The following is an 18,275-nucleotide window of genomic DNA, read 5'->3' as shown; positions in this document are numbered from 1 at the left end:
TATTTTCGTAATCACAAGACGCGTGCGCTCCTGGCCAAGGCCATCGACCTCTATTTCTCGGAAAATGTAGGCTCGGTTGGCTCGGCTATCACCTTGTGGGAGGCATTCAAGACTGTGTTGAGGGGTGAGGCCCTTGCTCTCATTGCGGAGGCCAGGCGAGTCAGAGATGCCGACCTCGCGCGTATTGAAGATGAGGTTCTGTACCTCGAGTCCCGTTTGGGGCCCGAGCCCGACCCTTCTCTTTTGCATGACCTCTCCCTTAAACAATCGGAATATCACGATCTCGCCACAAATGCTGCCCTTATTCTGGCCAAGGAACAGCAAGGTCGTATTTATGACGTTGGGGACAAGGCCGGAAAGCTGCTGGCTTGGTTGGACAGGCGCGAGATGGCTAGCCGTGTGGTGCCGGAGATCTTGGGCGATGACGGAGTGACCGTCACGGACCCAAGTGCCATTGCCGAGTCTTTTGCTGATTATTTCCGGGGTGTCTATACTTCCAGCTCAGACCGCTCCGAGGCTGACTCGGCCGCGTTCCTCTCGACAATTGACCTCCCGTGTCTTTCTGAAGAGGACCGTGCCGACATAGATCGGGACATAACCGCTGACGAGGTTGCCTTGGCGATCCGTGCATTACGGTCGGGTAAAGCGACTGGCCCCAATGGTATCCCGGTCGAGCTATACAAAATTCGACCGGATGTGGTATCCCCGTATCTGCGGACTATGTTTCTGCGGGCTCGGGAGGAGGGCCTCCTCCCCTTGGATCAGCGGTTGGCCACCATCGTGGTTATTCACAAGGAGGGGAAACCGAGAGATGTTTGCAGATCCTACCGTCCCATCTCTCTCCTCAACGCGGAGCCTAAGATCCTAGCCAAATTGCTTGCAAATCGGTTGATTGGAGTCATCGGGATTTGGTGCACCCGGACCAATCGGGTTTTATTCCCCGCCGTAACACTGCCCTTAACCTGCGTCGGCTTCATGGTGCCATGGCCAGAGCTCACACTCTGGAAGAACCGGCGGTGCTTGCTTCTCTTGACGCCACGATGGCCTTTGACTCCCTTGAGTGGAGTTATCTTTGGGCGGTGCTAGCGAAGCTTGGCTTCGGACCGGGCTTTCTGAGCTGGGTGCAACTTCTTTACGCTTGCCCGTTGGCTAATGTTACAGTCAATGGCCGCATGTCGGCGTCTTTTGCTCTCCACCGAGGTACCAGACAGGGTTGCCCCTTGTCACCTCTCCTGTTCGCGCTGGCCTTGGAGCCACTCGCGGCCATGCTACGTGCGCACCCGGACTTGCACGGTATCACTTGGGCCCCGGGCTTTGAGGATAGAGTTTCCCTATACGCAGATGACATCCTGCACTATCTTACTTCTCCCTGCAAGTCACTCATTGTAGCATGCGACGTGCTCAGGCTGTTTGGACGCCACTCTGGCCTGGTCATTAACTGGGCTAAGTCTTCCCTTTACATTCTAAAAGGGGACACGCCGCGCCTCCCTAGAGGCTGCAATATCCAGTTGGCCGGACAGGGCTTTAAGTACCTGGGAATATACATTTCCGGTAGTTCAAAGGCGCGATATGATCACAATCTCCTTCCCCCTCTCCAGCGGCTGCGGAGAGATGTGGATAGTTGGCGCAAGCTCCCGCTCTCTCTCCTGGGCCGGGCGGCATTGTTTAAAATGATGTCCTTGCCCAGGTTCCTGTATGCTCTACAGAACACTCAGGACTCGGTTCCGGCTCGCTATTTCCGAGAAATTGAGAGCCTGCAACGTGCCTTGCTCTGGGAGGGTCGACCCCGTGTCGCCATCCAGAAGCTCACATTACCGTGGTATGACGGAGGTATCGCCTTGCCGGACGTACGGCGGTACTACTGGTCCTCTCAGCTCACTGCCATCAACCATGGTTTTTATGGCCCCGCGGATAGCCCAGGCTACACAATGGACAGATGGCTCTTGCGCGGTGGCAACTACTATCGCGCCCTGTATTCCAGATCCTTCGATCGGCGCCTCACGGGCCCGACCAAGGCAGCGGTTCACACCTGGTGGATGATTACTAAAGCACAGGGTTGGCAGGGCAGACTGACTGGATTCACCCCACTGTACGACTCTGATATCCTGGGCAGACTGTGGCACACCAAGGGTTTTGATAAATGGGATCTCATAGGTATCTCCAGGGTGGAAGGCATGGTTGTTAAAGGAGAAGTCAAGACCTTTCCCCAACTGCAGGCCGAGTATCATTTGGGCGGCTCGGAGTTTTTCCGCTACGCCCAACTGAGGCACGCGTTGATTTCTGCTAGGCCAGCGGAGGGCGAAATCCCTGAAAGCTCCCCCTTGGAGGACAGGATTCTGGACGGCCATATGCCTGACAGTGCCATTTCCTTGTCTTATAAAAAACTGATAAATGTTAGAACTGACCTCCTCCTGCGCTTGAGAGAACAATGGGTGGCAGATGGCCTGGAACTTGACGACGAGGACTGGCAGAGTGCAGTGTCCTCCCCTAAGGAGGTCGCCATTTCCTCGCGTCTCCGACTGGTGCAATTCAAAATCCTTCACCGGGTGTATGTCACCGGCCCCCGGCTTGTGCACATGGGCTTCTCGCCCGATGGCCTTTGTCGTCGTGGTTGCGGGGTACTCGCTACCTTTATGCATATTCTGTGGGAATGCCCCGTTATTGCCCCTTACTGGGCGAGAGTACATCGGATTATGAGAGAGGTGACTGGTGTTGAGTTGGCTGCGGAGGCGCGGAGGTGCCTCCTCAATGTCTGGGAACCGACTGATTACAACACGGCGCAGACTCGTTGGGCGACACTAGGCAATATGATTGCTAAGCGAGATATTGCTCAGAAGTGGGGTGCTGCTACGGCCCCCCTGGTGGTACAATGGAAAGCCAACATGGATTGGTGTATGCTCAGAGAAAAGTCGGTTTATGCTGCCAGGGGGAGGCCTCAAACGTGGAACAAAGTGTGGGGGGCATGGAATGCGTACAGGGGTGATGTGTGCTTACCACCGGAGCCTATTCCCCGGGACGAACACCTATCACCGTAACCTGTGACACCAACTGTCTTATGCTGATTGTACTTCTCCTGTTCTTTACTCCCCCCCTCCCCATCCTACTATTCATTCTTTTATCGATTCTCTACCTGTCCTCCTCTGCCTCTGACCGACTCATACACGTCCTCTTTACTCCATTGCCTTTCTTATGCGCCCTTTGGCGTTTCTTTCTTGGTTTGGTTATCTTTATAAAAAATAAAAAACAACCTGCAATGTTCTGATGTAAATCGCCTTGCACTATTTTCCTCCTGATACTATGCTGCCTTGCCTCCGGGATGTTAGGCTGAATAGCTGTGTGCTCTTTTATAATAAAGGTTTTAAAAATTTTAAAAATAAAAAAAAAAAGAGCTGTTCGATGGTAATTTGGTTCCAGTGTCTTCGGGGAATTGGTTGTGGGTGGTTATGGGTGGTTGTGGGTCGTGCGCTTTTTGTAGTTGAAGTGAATGCAGCTGTGGTCCATCCAATGAAGGGCTGTGGTGTGATTGAAGATGTGTTTGCTGGAGGTGAAGATTGGGTCGAGCGTGTGCCCAGCATAGTGGGTGGGGGTGTCAACAAGTTGTTTGAGTCCGAGATTGGCGAGGTTGTCCAGAAGGGTGGTGGTGTTGCTGTCGTTGTTCTTTTCCAGGTGGAAGTTGAGGTCTCCCAGTAGAATGTAGTCCTCGGAGGGGAGGGTGTGAGGGCTGATGAAGTCAGTGATGTCTTCGCTGAATTGTGTGCGGGGTCCTGGTGGCCAGTAGATGAGGGTGCCTCTGAGGGTGGATCTGGAAGTGTAGGTGTTCCACGGAAGAGAGGTTATCGTCAGAGCTGGTCGTGATGCGGATGGTGTTATTATGGACGATGGCGATGCCTCCTCCTTTTTGGTTGGTGCGGTCTTTTCGGATGATCTTGTAGCCGTCCGGGATGGCTACGGAGATGTCGGGTGCTGATGAAGCGTTCATCCAGGTTTCTGTAAGGAATGCGACATCTGGCGATGTGGGTCAAGTAGGTTCCAAAGTTCAGTGGCGTGACTATGGACCGAGCGGGTGTTGAGCAGGATGCAATTTAGGTAGTTAGTGTCGGAGTTCTGTTTGGGGTTTGTGGATTTAGTGTGGGTCCTGATGCAGTCGAACTTGCAGGAGTGGCAGGTATTGCAACAGTAGAGAAAATATTGGATAGCCTAGGGGTTAAAACTACTGTTCCGACTGCAGTGAAATGTAAATGTAGAGTATTTATATAGTGTACTTCTACCCGGAGGCCTCGTAGCGCTGTATTCATACCGCTGTGGAACCCATCCTGGCTTTCCTGTGAAATGTCCACTCCTGGGCACCCCAAAGGGGAAGCCAGGTATCCACAGCGCTGCTGGGGCCGTTGTGGAGATTAAGCAAGCTATTGCCCAGAGTCACAGAGTGTGACCCATGATTAGACTAGACCCGAGGTGAGAATTATCAGGTCCGGGGAAATTGTGTTTAAGAGCCACTGAGGCGGGAATGGAACCCTGGTCCCGGGCCAGACCTCTGCATCAGGGTCTGCCGCTCTAACCATTGAGGCACGCTTCTTCCAGTGAGTGGAACAGTAGGAAAAATATTGGATAGCGTAACTGTAAAAATTACTATTCCCCCTCCAATGAGTGCAACAGTAGGGTAAGTGTTGGAGGGGTAGGGGTTAAAATTACTATTCCCACTCCAGTGACTGCAACAGTAGGGTAAATATTGGATAGCGTAACTATAAAAATTACTATTCCCACTCCAATGAGTGCAACAGTAGGGAAAGTGTTGGATAGCGCAGAGGTTAAAATGACTATTCCCACTCCAGTGAGTGCAACAGTAGGGAAATTGTTGGATAGCGTAGGCGTTAAAATTACTATTCCCACTCCAGTGAGTGCAACAGTAGGGTAAATATTGGATAGCGTAATTGTAAAAATTACAATTCCCACTCCAGTGAGTGCAACAGTAGGGAAATAGTTGGATAGCGTAGGCGTTAAAATTACTATTCCCACTCCAGTGAGTGCAACAGTAGGGTAAATATTGGATAGCGTAATTGTAAAAATGACAATTCCCACTCCAGTGAGTGGAACAGTAGGGAAAGTGTTGGATAGCGTAGGGGTTAAAATTACTATTCCCACGCCAGTAAGTGGAAAAGTAGGAAAAGTGTTGGATAGCATATGTGTTAAAATTACTATTCCCACTCCAGAGAGTGCAACAGTAGGGAAAGTGTTGGATAGCGTAGGGGTTAAAATTACTATTCCCACTCCAGTAAGTGAAAAAGTAGGAAAAGTGTTGGATGGCATATGTGTTAAAATTACTATTCCCACTCCAGTGAGTGCAACAGTAGGGAAAGATTTGGATGGCATATGTGTTAAAATTACTATTCTCACTCCAGCAAATGCAACAGTAAGGAAAGTGTTGGATAGCGTAGGGGTTAAGATGACTATTCCCACTACAGTAAGTGAAATAGTAGGGAAAGTATTGGATAGCGTATGTTTTAAAATTACTATTCCCACTCCAGCAAGTGCAACAGTAGGGAAAGTGTTGGATAGCATAGGGGTTAAAATTACTATTCCCACTCCAGTGAGTGCAGCAGTAGGGAAAGTGTTGCATAGCGTAGAGGTTAAAAATACTATTCTCACTCCTTAGAGTGCAACAGTAGGGAAAGTGTTCGGATAGCATAGGGGTTAAAATTACTATTCCCACTCCAGTGAGTGCAACAGTAGGGAAAGTGTTGGATAGCGTAGGGGTTAAAATACTATTACCACTCCAGAGAGTGCAACAGTAGGGAAAATGTTGGATAGCGTAGAAATTAATATTACTATTCCCACTCCCATAAATGCAACAGTAGAGAAAGTGTGGGATAGCATAGGGGTAAAAATTACTACACCCACTCCAGTGTAACAGTAGGGAAAGTGGTGGATAGCATAGGTGTTCATTTTAGGCACTTATAATTAAAATATTTTAATAGAAATAACATTTGAAAAAGTTCATTAAAAGAATTATTAATAAATATCAATACAAATAAATACATGTTTACGTAATTAACATTAAATTACATTTCACCCTATTCCCCTCTAAATACACTACACACTACACATAAAAAAGAACATTATTTTAATTATAAATTAATTAAAAATAATGAACAATTAGTAATTAATTAATAATAATTTCACATTAATTATTTAAAAATAATAATGACTTATTTATAATATATTACTTCCAAATATATTCCCCTATAAACCAACAACACACTACACATAAAAAATAACACAATTATTTTGTATCAATTAATAAAAAAATATTACCAATTAATAATTATTTAACAATTATTAATTAATAAATATTAATTAATCAAAATAAATAATTAATTATAATACATTAGTTCCCACCCTATTCCCCTATAAACACACAACACGCTACACATACAAAATTAACAAAATAATATAATTAACGATTAATCAATTAATAAAAATGAATTACCAATTATTAATTAATACACAATAATGCAATTATCAATAACCATAAATAAAACTAATAACACATTATGTATTATTAATATACGTATTAATTAATAAAGTCATAAAAGCGAATGGCCAATTATTAATTACCAATACATTAATAATAAATACAAATTAAATAAAAATATTAATTAAATAATTAAAGTACTTCCCACCCTATTACCCTACAAAGCCATAAAACGCAACAGACCTAAAACACAATTTCTCATTAAAATTAATTTATATTTAATAAAAATGTATATTTAATATAATTTAATTACTTCCCACCCTATTCCCCTATAAACCCACAACCCGCTCTAATACTAAAATGCAAATGTTTATTAAAATTAATTTATATTTAATAAAAATTAATATTTAACTTAATATAATTACATTTCTTCTCACCCTCTTCCCCTATAAACCCACAACCCGGTCTAATACTAAAACACAACATTTTATTAAAATTAATTTATATTTAATGAAAATGATTTTTTAATTTAATATAATTAAATTACTTCTCACCCTATTCCCCTGTAAACCCACAACCCGCTCTAATACTAAAATGCAAAATCTGCCTAAAAATATTTTAATATTTTCTAAACATTTCATACATATATTTAAAAATAAATAAAATACATTACAAAAAATATTAAACGCATACATATAAAATACATACTTAAATACATAACACTAATATAAATCTTGATATTATTTACAACTATATTTTTGCTAACGATATTACTTACATCAATATTAAATAAAACAAAATTACTTACCTTAAGGTCGCTATTCTGGTCATCGATATTCTTGCTGTCGATATTTTGTACCTACGATATAAAAAACTTGATATTAAGGTAGGTTGATATTACAACATCAATATATTGACTGTGCACCACTTTTTTTGGGCCAGGTGTGGGATATTACGTACCAAGTGGTGTCAGAGAGATTATAACCTTCTCTACAAGGGTCATCTGCTTTACAATGAATTTCAATACGTGGAGAGACTCTAAAAAGCAGCAGCGGGCATGGAGTGAGAGGAGATAATGCAGATTGTCACTAACGTTATGGAACGACACAAAACTTTAGAGGCTATGTAGATACAAGGGAGACACCTAAAATGGGCTCTCCGCCTCACATGAATCCAGTACATGAAAGCGCCTTTACACACAGACCAAGCTTCCTTATTTATTATTATTGATTTTGTTTGGGAGATTTGTAAAGCGCACAAATACCCTGGGGTGTCTCGGTGCTACGGACCGCAGTAGGTAACCCTGATGGAGATCTTATTGATTGAAGAGTCAGGTTTTTATCAGCCTTCTAAAAGTAAGCAAAGACTGACAGGATCTGACCTCCAGCGGGATAGTATTCCAGAGTTTACCCGTGGAGACCACAAATCTTCTGTCGCCCCAAGAAGCTGTTTTAGTGTGTGGCACATTTAGCTGAAGTGTATGTGAATCTTTGGGGGATATATTTGAAATTCGGATCTGTTTTGTGAGATGCTTTAAAGGCAATGCAAATTGTCTTGAACTTTATCCGATTCTTTACTGACACCAGTTATAATTCTTGACAATGTGGGAAATGGACTTGAATTTAGGGGTTCCTGATAAAATTCTAGAAGCTGCATTCTGAACTGTTGGACGTTTTTGAATGACCTTCTTTTGCACATTCGCAAACAGTCCATTGCAGTAATCTATGGGAGACATAACTAAGGTGCTGACTAGAGCGTTCAGAGGAAGAAATGGCAGAAGTTTTTTAATCATGCGTAATTTGTGGAACGATGCTGAGGCTACCGAATTAGCATGTGGAAGAAAAGCCAGTCTATCATCAAATGTAACACCCAGATTCCTAACCTTGGTTACTGGAGTTGGTGGGTGCCCATGGAGGGGGGCCACCAGGTTTGAGACCAGCAGGGGAGTAGTTTACCGAAGAGCATGACCTCTGTTTTTTCAGAGTTTAATTTGAGGCAGTTGCTGGCCATCCAGCTACAGATGGCGAGCATGCCTTCCTGAAAGTTAGCTGCAACCCTTTCTCCGTTGTTGTTCATAGCCAGCACCAGTTGAGTATCGTCGGCGTAGGAAGTAAGGCCCATCCCATGAGCCTTGATGACTTTGGCTAGGTCCGACACATAGATATTTAAAAGAGTCGGACTCAGGGATGAGCCTTGAGGGACCCCACATGGTAGGGCCAATTAGGCAGAGTGGAAATTGCCTAAGTTTACCGACTGAGTGCGATTGGTGAGCAAGGATTGCAGGAGTTCTCTGGCCTTGTGTTGGATGCCCATACAAGTGACAAGATCGATCAAGATAGTATGATCGACCATGTCAAAGGCCGCTGAGAGGTCCAGCAGGATGAGTATTGCTGTTCCTCCCTGGTCCAGGATAATTCTAATGTCTTCTGACGCCTTAATTAAAGCGGTCTCTGTTCCATGGCCTTTGCGGAACCCAAATTGAGTGTCATCTAAGAGATGATGGTCTTCTATATACTTGGAAAGTTGAATATTCATGAGTTGCTCTACAATTTTAGCTGTGAAAGGTAGGCTAGTTATAGGCCTATAGTTTTTGGTAACAACTGGGTCCAGGTTGGGTTTTTTAATAGAGGTTTTAAGATTGTCTTCTTCCAGGTGGTGGATAGGTTCCAGAGGAGAACATTACATAAAAAATGTTGGATAAAACAGCAGCCACCTGCTCAGCAACTGGTGTGAGTGCGTCCTGTGGTCAAGGGTCATTTGCTGACCCTGACTTTATAGAGGACATTGTATTAAGAATTTATTTCTTCTGCTGTTATGTTTTCAAATTGCTTCAAACAATGTTCTGGGGTACTGTTGATCAGAGGTTGATCGGCCAACTTGGTGTGAGATGCAAATTCCGAATAGATGTTGTTAACTTTATTATAGAAGTAATCCGCTAAGGAGTTACATAGTGACTGGGAGGGTGTTGTAGCAGCGGTAGGTGTGTGACCTGATAGCTTAGAGACTACTTGATAGAGCTTTTTATTGGAGTGTTTTGCCGATTCTATTTGGGATACATAGTATTCACTTTTTTCCTGTGCAATAATGCGTTTATATTTGGCAAGCTCATCTTTGTAGAGAAATTTTACTTCGCTGGTGTAGGATTTGCGTCATTGCCTTTCCCGATTTCTGCATACTTTCTTTTGTTCCCTTAGGGTTTCAGTGAACCATGGGGCTGACGGGGAGGTTCGATTTTTGGAGAGGGTTTTGCTCGGTGCCAGCAGATTGAAGGCCTTCTGCAGCCAGTTGGTGTAATTGGCCACGGCAGTATTAGAGTCTGGCGAGGCATCTGGTCGAGGGGAGGACAACTGGGTATTGAGGAGATGATTGTCTACCTTTTTTCAAGATTAACTACATCTGGCCTATTTATGCTGGCGTTTAGGAAAGGCTTACTGTGGGTTGAAATGTCAAATATGATTGCGTGATGGTTGGTCCACACTAGAGGGAGTATATTTTTTACAAGGATATTTTGGTTAGTTGTGAAAAGGCCATCCAGCGTGTGACCCGCTGTGTGGGTGGCTTTATGAACTCGCTGTGACAGCCCTGCTGCTTCTAGGTCCGCAAGTAGTGACGAGGTGTCCTTATCTAGGTGGTTTTCTAAATGAAAGTTGAAGTCGCCTAGAATAGAGAAGGTATCTTCGGCTACTGTGGATTCTAGGAGGTTACCTAGGCCGGACAGAAACTCTGTTCTCGATCCTGGGGGGCGGTATAGTAGTATCCCCTTAAATGTTTGGGATGGACTGAGCAGGATCGTGAAGTATAGTGCTTCGCAAATGGAAGAGGGGATAGGATCTATTTTAGTAGTTAGCTGGCTGCGAAAAATTATTGCCAGCCTGCCTCCTTTATTGTGCAGTCTATCTTGGTTTTAAGGCAGAATAGCCCTCGGGCGTAGCCACTGCGAGGTCTGGTCCAGATGCAGGGTCTGTCCAAGTCTCTGTTATAAAAAGGACATTGAGTTTATGATCAGTGAGTAGCTCTGCTATCTCATCCTTATGTTTGCCTAAGGAGCGGGCATTGATGGTGGGAAGGCACTTATAAATATGCTCAATACATCTAGAAAAATGATGTAAAAATAACCCTTGACACAACCCTTAACGAGGTGGGCAATTCACAGACGTGTGCGCACAACACCACTAGACATAACATCTAATCCCGGCTTTACCACTATACCTAAATATGCTGGAAATAGACACCAAATGTTACTTCTCGACAGTGCCACTATACAGGTCATTATCCAGGGATTGTAGTCCCTCTGCCTCTCCATCACAATCTCCAACACCCCAAGTGTGGTTTACTGCACTACGAAACTGGACAACCAGGAGACTCTGTGTTTATTCCTGACCTACAATGTGTGAAATAGTGAGCTTCAGGAATCACTAACTAAATGTATGCCTTTCCCCCATTTATGTCCAAGATCAGGGGTATATACAACCATTCTAAAGTTGTAGGTAAAACTGTGCTTTTTAAAATGGACCTAGACTGTGGTGACGCATCTTTAACTAAAGATTCCTTCCAGCGGCTCCTGGAATGTTGTTGTTGATGCGTTGCCAGGTTACCGGCAGTTACATTCCTGGTGCAGTTGGGTGAGTGGTGAATAAATCTTACTCTTAGCCTACCGATGACACGAGAGTTTGATTACCACATAGACATTGCCTCTGGGTGGTACACATTGCTTTTGGGATGAACAAGATGATATCTTAAATGTGTTTATTGAATGGCTGAATGCCAGATCAGTAGATATACAATTCTGTGTGTCCAGTAGCAAGTTATCTATCACATTTTTGGATGTAGCGGTCTTTGGCCACAATGGCAGATTATGAACTACCATCAACGAGCCTTCTCTGGCGCTGCACAAAATATTTGGAACTCTCTCCCACCGGAAATTCATAGAATCTCCTCCAAGGATGCTTTCAAGTTGGAAGCAAAAAGATTCCTCATGAATAAGTTCTTACCTTATCACGACGGACCCTAATCGCTCTGTAAATACTACAGCATTGGTTGATAATTCTGTTTGTTACAATTGTATTTGCCCCGCTTACATCATTATGTATCATCACTCCCTTGATGTCATTTTATCTTTGATGAGCCCACTCTACGTTAACCCTGAATTAGATAGGATCTGTTATGTTTGCACTATAGGATTTTATGCATATTAGTTTCACCATTTTAGTCTTGTTGTGATCTTTTCCTTCCTCTCCCTCTAACTGTAAAGCGCTCTGATATCCTTCGGGATCAAGTTTGCGCTATATAAAACTTTATGAATAAATACATTGTTTACCAAATCAAGGGTTAGGAACAATGCCCTGCATTATACAAGCCATCATCCACACAGTTTACATGACAATTTGCCTTCTGGCCAATTTCTCCGAATAAGACGGAATTGGTCAGGTAAAAGTGATTATTTCATGAATGCAGAAATTCTTGTGCACAAATTAAAGGAACGCGGATACCCAAACAAGTTGCTGAAAATACGATGAAACGTGCTTGGTGGACTCCAAGAGAGACCCTTCTGGAAAATAGACCAGCAAATGACAAGTTAGAACGCATGGTATGCATCTCCACATTTTGTTCAAAGACTACCTGTAGGAAAGTGGGTTTCTGTTATAGTAACCCCCCCCAATTTTTGACAGACCACTGATTCAATTTGACTTGATGTGCCCTGGTACCCTGTCATTCACCTCCTCTGCATCCCTGGACAGGCCTCACCTCCTCTGTACCCCTGGACAGGCCTCTCCTCCTCTGAACCCTTGGACAGTTCTTTCCTCCTCTGCACCCCTGGACAGGCCTCACCTCCTCTGCACCCGTAGAAAGCCTCACCTCCTCTGGACCCCTGGATAGGCCTCACCTCCTCTGAACCCCTGAACAGGCATCTCCTCCTCTGCACCACTGGACAGGCCTCACCTCCTCTGCACCCCTGGACAGGCCTTTCCTCCTCTGCTCCCCTGGACAGGCCTCTCCTCCTCTGCCCCTCCTCTGGACAGGCCTCTCATTCTCTGCTCCCCTGGACAGGCCTCTCCTCCTCTGCTCCTCTGGACAGGCCTCGCCTCCTCTGCCCCCTGGACAAGCCTCTCTTCCTCTATATCCCTGGGCAGGCCTAACCTCCTTGCACCCCTGGACAGGCCTCTCCTCCTCTGCCCCTCCTCTGGACAGGCCTCACTTCTTCTGCACCCCTGGAAAGCCTCACCTTCTCTGCACCCCTGGACAGGCCTCACCTCCTCTGCACCCCTGGACAGGCCTCTCCTCCTCTGCACCCCTGGACAGGCCTCTCCTCCCCTGCACTCCTGGGCAGGCCTTTCCTCCTCTGCCCCTCCTCTGGACAGGCCTCTCCTCCTCTGCCCCTCCTCTGGACAGGCCTCTCCTCCTCTGCACTCCTGGACAGGCCTCTCCTCCTATTCCCCTCCTCTGGACAGGCCTCTCCTCCTCTGCCCCTCCTCTGGGCAGGCCTCTCCTCCTCTGCCCCTCCTCTGGACAGGCCTCACCTCCTCTGCACCCGTGGACAGGCCTCTTCTCCTCTGCCCCTGGACAGGCCTCTCCTCCCTTGCACCCCTGGACAGGCCTCCTCTCCTCTGCACCCCTAGACAGGCCTCTCCTCCTCTGCAACCCTGGACAGGCCTCTCCTCCTCTGCACTCCTGGACAGGCCTCTCCTCCTCTGCCCCTCCTCTAGACAGGCCTCTCCTCCTATGCCCCTCCTCTGGACATGCCTCTCCTCTTCTGCACTCCTGGACAGGCCTCTCCTCCTCTGCCCCTCCTCTGGACAGGCCTCACCTCCTCTGCACCCCTGGACAGGCCTCTCCTCCTCTGCACCCCTGGGCAGGCCTCTCCTCCTCTGCACCCCTGGGCAGGCCTCTCCTCCTCTGCCCCTGGACAGGCCTCTCCTCCTCTGCACCCCTGGACAGGCCTCACCTCCTCTGCACCCCTGGACAGGCCTCTCCTCCTCTGCACACCTGGACAGGCCTCTTCTCCTATGCCCCTCCTCTGGACATGCCTCTCCTCCTCTGCACCCCTGGACAGGCCTCACCTCCTCTGCACCCCTGGACAGGCCTCTCCTCCTCTGCACACCTGGACAGGCCTCTCCTCCTCTGCACCCCTGGGCAGGCCTCTCCTCCTCTGCACCCCTGGGCAGGCCTCTCCTCCTCTGCCCCTGGACCGGCCTCTCCTCCTCTGCACCCCTGGACAGGCCTCACCTCCTCTGCACCCCTGGGCAGGCCTCTCCTCCTCTGCACACCTGGACAGGCCTCTCCTCCTATGCCCCTCCTCTGGACATGCCTCTCCTCCTCTGCACCCCTGGACAGGCCTCACCTCCTCTGCACCCCTGGACAGGCCTCTCCTCCTCTGCACACCTGGACAGGCCTCTCCTCCTCTGCCCCTCCTCTGGGCAGGCCTCTCCTCCTCTGCCCCTCCTCTGGACAGGCCTCACCTCCTCTGCACCCCTGGACAGGCCTCACCTCCTCTGCACCCTTGGACAGGGCTCACCTCCTCCGTACCCCCAGGCCTCACATCTTCTCCCCCCCTGACAGGCCTCTCCTCCTCTGCCCCCCTGGACAGGCCTCATCTCCTCTGCACCCCTGGACAGGCCTCACCTCCTCTGCCCCTGACAGGCCTCTCCTCCTCTGCCCCCCTGGACAGGCCTCATCTCCTCTGCACCCCTGGACAGGCCTCACCTCCTCTGCCCCTGGACAGGCCTCTCCTCCTCTGCACCCCTGGACAGGCCTCACCTCCTCTGCACCCCTGGACAGGCCTCTCCTCCTCTGCCCCTGGACAGGCCTCTCCTCCTCTACCCCTGGACAGGCCTCTCCTCCTCTGCCCCAGAGGCCTCACCTCCTCTGCCCCCCTGGACAGGCCTCTCCTCCTCTGCCCCTGGACAGGCCTCTCCTCCGCTGCACCCCTGGACAGGCCTCACCTCTTCTGCCTCTCCCTTGGACAGGCCTCACCTCCTCTGCACCCCTGGACAGGCCTCTCCTCCTCTGCACCCCTGGGCAGGCCTCACCTCCTCTGCCTTCCTGGACAGGCCTCACCTCCTCTGCATCCCCGGACAGGCCTCACCTTCTCTGCCCCCCTGGACAGGCCTCACCTCCTCTGCCCCCCTGGACAGGCCTCTCCTCCTCTGCACCCTTGGACAGGCCTCTCCTCCTCTGCCCCTCCTCTGGACAGGCATCACCTCCTCTGCCCCCCTGGACAGGCCTCTCCTCCTCTGCCCCTGGACAGGCCTCTCCTCCTCTGCACCCCTGGACAGGCCTCACCTCTTCTGCCTCTCCCTTGGACAGGCCTCACCTCCTCTGCACCCCTCGACAGGCCTCTCCTCCTCTGCACCCCTGGGCAGGCCTCATCTCCTCTGCCTTCCTGGACAGGCCTCTCCTGTGCATCCCCGGACAGGCCTCACCTCCTCTGCACCCCTGGACAGGCCTCACCTCCTCTGCACCCCTGGACAGACCTCTCCTCCTCTGCACCCCTGGACAGGCCTCACCTCCTCTGCACACCTGGACAGGCCTCTCATCCTCTGCACCCCTGGACAGGGCTCACCTCCTCTGCACCCCTGAACAGGCCTCACCTCCTCTGCACCCCTGGACAGACCTCTCCTCCTCTGCACCCCTGGACAGGCCTCTCCTCCTCTGCACCCCTGGACAGGCCTCACCTCCTCTGCATCCCGGACAGGCCTCACCTTCTCTGCCCCCCTGGACAGGCCTCTCCTCCTCTGCACCCTTGGACAGGCCTCTCCTCCTCTGCCCCTCCTCTGAACAGGCATCACCTCCTCTGCCCCCCTGGACAGGCCTCTCCTCCTCGGGGGGGATCTGATCCATGGATTAATAAATTGCAGCCAAGTGAGTTGGCAGCTCTCCTATGTGGTGTCTTAGCGTGGACACGCTCTAGTGTTTCTATGAAATGTAATACAATCTACACCCACCCACCACAGACGTCATGGTGTCACATGACGCTGCCAATAAAAGAGGCTGAGCGCACGTGCTCAGGACCTTTCCTACCACACTATCCTGGTGTCCGTGTCGTCCTTGCTGCACCTACCATGAGGGCCCAGGGCCCATACTTTCAATCATTACAATGGCGACGAGGTCGGTAGTGCAACCCACGCGTGCCACTACCAAACACTGCGAAGAAGGGGGAGTGGTGCCTGCCTGAAGGGCACCCCCTGCAGCAAGGCACAGCGAGCCGAGAAGCCGGTGCATGTCGGAGCCCAGCAGCCACCAAGAGGCGACCAGCTAGCCGACTGAAGCCACCTGCGACGGCCGCCACCAACATGTGCCTCGAGGAATGAGCGGACCGCCCAGAGCCCACCTGAGACGGCCGCAAAGCAAGAACCCCACCAGAGTGGAGCACGGGCCGGGCGGAGTCCACCCGCCACGACCGCGACGCAGCATCTGGCCTGCCGGCCGAAGGTGAGCCCCTGGCGGGCGAAGTGCCCAGCAGTAACTGTGCCAATATATAAGCAGGACCAGCGGAGCCTACCCGCGGCCTGCCCGAGTCATCCCCTGCCCCCGCCGCGTGTGTAAAGGAAGCGGCGGGGCCCAGAGTAAGCCACGGCGCGAAGGGAAGGCGGCCGGACCCAAAACCCTACTACACCAACGAGGGGGAGGGAGCGGAGTAGCTAACCGCCTCCCGACCCCCCTCGCGACGTGGTCCAGGCCAGCGGAGCCCACCCGCGACCAGCCGGCGGCACCTCCTCCAAGGGAAGACACAGCAGAGCCAGCGGAGCCCACCCGTGACCTGCCGGCAGCGTCCCAGCAAAAGGAAGTCTTAGCAGCGCCAGCGGAGCCCAACCGCGGCCTGCGACAAGCATGGCGGGAGACCGGAGAAAGTGAAGCCGGCCGTGCCAGAGAACCACTAACTTTCAAATAGGCAGAGCCGGCCCGCGTGAGCACTGCCGAGGCGGCCGCGGACGGGGAGAGAGAGAGTGAGGGAGAGCCAAGGTCTGCAGGCGGCCAGCGCTGCAAAGCGAAGAGACCGTCTGCAATCTGCCAGCACCGCCGTCAGGAAGGAGCTTCCTCCTCGTGGGCTCCGTGTGGGGCAGAGTGCCAGCTAAGCGGTCAACACCGCCAAAAGTTTAAATTAACCCACCGAGACACTGAATCAAGTAGAACCACGGTGCACCCACAAAGACAGCCAAAGTTGCCCCCAGCACCCAAGCTGCACAACACCAAAGGGACATAACAGTGCGTTTACAGTATATGCCTGACGTCAGCACATTTTGAATAGGTACATTGCTGCAACACGAAAAGCAAGAGAAAATCACTCACCCATTTCTCAGCAGCAGCTCCAACCCCCTGTGCACTGAAGCAGTAGAGTGCACACCCGGGAAGACAATACAGGCTACAAGATCCTGCAACACTGCCACCCAGTGGCCAAAAGTATTACTGCACCAACATCTTCAAGCACAAAACAAGCACTGCTCAAAGCAAAAGAAGTTAGCACCATCTAGCGGCAACAGACGGAGTAGTGCCCCAAGGGAAAGCATCTCAACGCCGCAACCCAGAAAGCGCGCTCCGCGCAGAAGACAAGGAAGAGAAAACACCAACACGCACCAGCAAGGAGTCGGCAGACGCCACTTCCAGAGTGACGTGGGAAGAGGCACCAACGCCTCACCAAGCATCCAAGCAAGGACGAAACGTCTGGAGAAAACAGCTGCCAAGCACTGGAGGTAGGATCAGGGAATAAGACTGCCGAGATCGGAAGACGGAGAGAGCTGTGACTTCTAGTGGCCACGGGAGATCACCGCAGAATCAACTAACGCCCGCCAACGGTCCGAAGCAGCAAACTTCTGACGCCATCCAAAGCAGCAAGTACCCGACGGTCCAAAAGCAGCAAAGTACTGGACGTCAGCCAAGCAGCAAGACAAAGGACGCCAGCCAAAGCTGCAAGTACCGACGACACGCAACAAGTGTCCGAGAGCCTTGAAGAAAACGGGCGCAGATAACGCGCCACGTGGCAAGGCACAGCCCCCACGAGATGGAAGAAGGGCACAGGTAACGCCACAGTGCAGAAGAGTTACCGAAGAAGACCACTAAGCGTGGCACCCCCAGAAGCCGATCCACAGAAAGATCGCGTACCAAGTATGACCCGCGATGGGTTCTCTAACCAACATCAGAAAGTCCGAAAGGACGACCGAAGAAACCTGCCAAAACATCAGCAGGAGCGGGCCGCCAATGGTCCAGGACGTTCGACCTAGTCAAGGTCTCTAAACACCATCCCACGAACGTCACCTACAAGAATCCAGTGAAGAGGGTTCGCGACGCCAACTCAGGAAGCTGAGGAAGAAGGAGGAAGTGTTCCAGTCGGGGACAAACCAGGATCACACATGCAGCGGGCGCGCCCTGCATGGAGGAGCCAGGTCAGGAGAGAAGATGCAAGATTGGACCGAGTGATGTCGCGAAACAGAAAGGATGAAGACTGCGAAAAGAATGGAAGAAGAGGAGAGATCTGTGTGGCACGTCTGCCACTGCGAAAAGTAAGGAAGAAGAGGAGAGATCTGAGTGGCACGTCTGCCACTGCGAAAAGAAAGGAAGAAGAGGAGAGATTTGCGTGGCACGTCTGCCACTGCGAAAAGAAAGGAAGAAGAGGAGAGATCTGTGTGGCACGTCTGCCACTGCGAAAAGAATGGAAGAAGAGGAGAGATCGGCGTGGCACGTCTGCCACTGCGAAAAGAAAGGAAGAAGAGGAGAGAGCTGAGTGGCACGTCTGCCACCATCAACAGAAAGGAAGAAAAGGAAAGACAGGTGGCACCCCTGCCACGGCTTGAGAGCAAGGAAGGATATC

General features: G+C 50.0%; 1 protein-coding gene across 2 annotated transcripts in view; it reads right to left on the bottom strand.

Annotated features, from left to right (window-relative positions):
* The window catches only part of LOC147737464 (uncharacterized), a 489,484-nt gene that overhangs the window by 195,476 nt on the left and 275,733 nt on the right, over positions 1-18,275 (bottom strand). Inside the window, exon 3 of one of the 2 annotated variants that reach the window (XR_015297554.1) lies at positions 7,281-7,331. The exons of the other annotated variant lie outside the window; for it this stretch is intronic. The gene's annotated coding sequence lies outside the window, so the exon portion shown is untranslated. The remainder of the gene's footprint in view (positions 1-7,280; positions 7,332-18,275) is intronic. 2 annotated transcript variants of the gene reach the window in all.

This window comes from Lissotriton vulgaris, chromosome 1_1, assembly GCF_964263255.1.
Source record: "Lissotriton vulgaris chromosome 1_1, aLisVul1.2, whole genome shotgun sequence".
Lineage (NCBI taxonomy): Eukaryota > Metazoa > Chordata > Amphibia > Caudata > Salamandridae > Lissotriton > Lissotriton vulgaris.
This window is presented reverse-complemented; position numbering and strand designations above follow the sequence as displayed.